General features: G+C 42.1%; 1 long non-coding RNA gene across 1 annotated transcript; it reads right to left on the bottom strand.

The window, feature by feature from the left end:
• Positions 1 to 969: 969 nt before the first annotated feature.
• LOC103635392 (uncharacterized) lies at positions 970 to 1,680 on the bottom strand. The gene is made up of 2 exons (XR_557358.3): positions 1,438 to 1,680; positions 970 to 1,354 (listed from the first exon to the last, which is right to left on the bottom strand). It is a non-coding gene; the product is annotated as an uncharacterized lncRNA (long non-coding RNA).
• Positions 1,681 to 3,488: the final 1,808 nt, after the last annotated feature.

Here is a 3,488-nt window from a genome sequence, read left to right as displayed (position 1 = left end):
GTCGTCGTCTCCTAGTCAACTATGGGTTGCTGGATCGTTGTCTTTGTATGATGTAACTAGGTATGTGCCCATGTGTTGCCACGAGGAGGAGGAACGACGCCTAGGCTACAAATATATTTTTGTTTATTTGTAAACACTAAGGTACATGTGGTCTGGTGGTTAGCCCCAAATTTCTAGAGTAGAGGGGTGTGAGTTCGAGTGCTCATTTTGAACTATTTTTTTGCGGGTACTGGGTGTGGGGAGGGTGAAGTCGTGGTAGCACCAGGTGCCCACATTAGGTTCTTAATAGAATAACTAGGTATTTGCCCGTGCGTTGCTACATAATCAATATGATAAAATACATTGATATTCAAAGAAAATATGATGTATTTGGAGTTGGGGACAGGCAACTCCTCTAGCTGACGTTCTCCATGATATGTTGAAATGAGCTGCAAGACACTTTAGTTCAGCAGTCAATTTGCTTCTGTCGGGATCAACATTTGAATTGCAATGTAGAGATAATGCAACACTGCAACATGCGAAAAATTCTTGTGCCAAGGAACCAACAACATAGAAAACTTCAATTCTAAGAAAGCACAAAGTGCAGTTTCAAATTAGGAAACTGATATAGAGTCAACTAAAGTCCAAAGATACCAAAATATAAATCATACCACCAGTCTCTAATACTTTGAAATTAGGTTATGAATAACTTATATATTAGTATGGAAAAAAAGAAAGTCGCTGCAAAATGAGTGCAGTGCAAAAGTGCATGAAGTAGTAATGACTTCATAATTCGAGGTACTATAGTCTATGTTGCAGGTTTTTTCAGCTTCTAGTCATTGATGTAAATATACTAACTTTTGATCGTCGTCGCAGTAAGGTTGGTGAATGAGCTCAATGAAATGGATTATTAGAAGGAAATAGAGACCTTTTGGCTAAACTTCCTTTGCAAAAGAACATTTTCTGGATTCTCCAATATCGGTGATCTACTTCTGCCAAAGCCAAACAGAGCTACACGTATATAAAAACAATGTTACATAGAAATGTAGTACTGATTTACCACCAAATAGGCAAAACATAATGATTCCAATCCTTCTCATCTATCCACATGCTCCCAGTTTCAAAAACCCAACAAGTATCGATCGAGCAAATAGATGTTGTTGAGCATACATACATGGATACTTGGATGGATTATAGAACTGTAGAGCTGAAACGCACGCTGAGATGCTTCATAAAGCGTTTAGAGTAAAGCATGGTCGAAAAACATCTACTCTGATTTGCAGTCTTGTGAAAATAATCAATTCCACAAATCCATTCTTCTTATGCTACTTTTTTCAATCTATGCACTTCGAGACATTCTCCGGAATTTTGAGATCTGCTTGCAGAAAAAGCTACTAAAAATACTGAATTGGTGATGGAGCAAGAGAGCAACATGACGCACTGGCCTTGGTCCTTCACCTCGATGACGGTGCCTCACTCGCGCCAGTCCATGGCTCGGAGAGCTACTCCTTGAGAAGGGGTAGGTAGCAGACATCCTGGTGGCTCCCGACGACGCGCGTCGTGGTGCCGTTGCGGCCGTGGGAGCAGAGGAGGCAGGCGTGGAACTCCTCCAACGTATGGGGGAGGTGGAGCAGTGCGAGCAGGCGAGGTTGCATTAGGGACAGCGTGTGGGGGCAAGCTGGGCGCACGTGGTAGGCGTTGGGGGCGAGGGTGCGTTGGGGACAGATTGAGGTGGCACCGGTCGTGCCCGGGGCGTCGGCGGAGGCAGGCTGTGCGGTGGCCACGTGCGATGGCTGGGGTTGGGCCTGGAGCGTAGCCATGGTGTCGCCGGCGCCCACTTTCAGTTCTTAATAGTAGTAGGGATATAGATTATTTAACTATTTTGTACAGAACTCTGTTATATATTAATGATATGACATTCGTTTCTGTACTATGAATCATCATATGTGTGAGACTTGATCCTAGCACATTTGGTGAAGTCTGTGCCCGGGTTTGGTGCCCCTAAAACCTGGGTGTGACAGAAGTGGTATCAGAGAAATGTTAAATGTAGGACGTAACCTAGATAGAACTGGATAACCCTTACCTACTTACCTTTGCCCTACTTACCTTTGCTACTCTGATTCTTTCTAAACTTTTCTTAATCTTTTCTCATCTATTGCTGCCTTACTCTGATTACTCTTACATTTTTCTCTTCTAAAGACAAAAGTGGATTTCACACTTAGAAATCCTGTACCTAAAGTGACCCTTAGGAACAGGAGACCAAATCTTAGGGAAAGAACAAACAAACTATTTTTGTAAGTATCTATATGTAACACCCTAAGTCTATCAATTAAAAGCAATCCAGTTTGAATTATTAATTTTCGTCAGAAAGAAAAATATTTGTTGGCCTTCTTCTTTGCCGAAGGTCCTCTAAGCAAAAACACCTTCGGCAAGATGATATGCAAGCAGGCACAACATGAAGATATATGCCAAAGCTACAATTGAAGGAGCTTCGGCATGATGACACGCTTGAGACGAAGGGCAACACCGACTTAAAGTGGAAAAGACCGCTTAGTCCCTGATAATTTGTGTCATGGTTATAATTAGTTATCAAGGACACAAATGTAATTTTGTCCGGGCTGCGTCTCGTACCTATAGATAGATGAACAGTACCCCCGTACTGTTCACTCTGACTTGTAATCACTCGCACGACACTCTCAGATTTTTATCTTCTGTCAAGCCGAAGGTACAAATGTGATTTAATATCATTGATGTTTGTTCATGAATATATAATGATAATATGAACAATCTAATGATTTAAAATGGTTATTCACGCTCTCCCTATGTTTCATATGGTCATATTATATTTCTATATATTGAAATGAAGAAGGTATGTCCTTATATCCTAAGGGAGATAATGTTATGAAGAACGAATGTCTTTCACCATTAACATCTGTGTTGCCTTGTTCTTAATTCATAGCTTTTGAGAACAAGTGACCAACATTGGTGCCCACGTCCGGTGAACTCACTTCCACTGTTGTGACGATGGCTTCGTACAACAACCAAGCTGTAGCACCTTCGGTTACGAAGCTGGTGCTCCCAATCACAGGCGGTTCAAGCTCAGAACCAGCTAACAAGAAGCAAAAGAAGGAAGCACAAAGACGAGTGCAGCATGTTGGGGTGCAAGGACCCTTCATCAGATCCAAGTGGTCTCACATCCCAATCACCTTCTCTTAGGAAGATCTTCAGCTTAAAGACTATCCTCACAATGATGCCATGGTTATATCTTGTGTCATCAAGGGATTTCTGGTCCACAATGTTCTGGTTGACACAGGCAGTGCAGCGGCATCTTTGCAAAGGCTTTCAGACAGATGCAAGAACCAGAAGACAAGATACATGATGCAACACACCCCTTTTGTGGCTTCGGAGGAAGACAGATTGTGGCACTCAACAAAATAACAATGCCAGTTACCTTCGGTTACATCCACAACACAAGAATTGAACAAGTTGTATTTGACATTGTTGACATG

The sequence above is a fragment of the Zea mays genome, chromosome 8, assembly GCF_902167145.1.
Source record: "Zea mays cultivar B73 chromosome 8, Zm-B73-REFERENCE-NAM-5.0, whole genome shotgun sequence".
Lineage (NCBI taxonomy): Eukaryota > Viridiplantae > Streptophyta > Magnoliopsida > Poales > Poaceae > Zea > Zea mays.
This window is presented reverse-complemented; position numbering and strand designations above follow the sequence as displayed.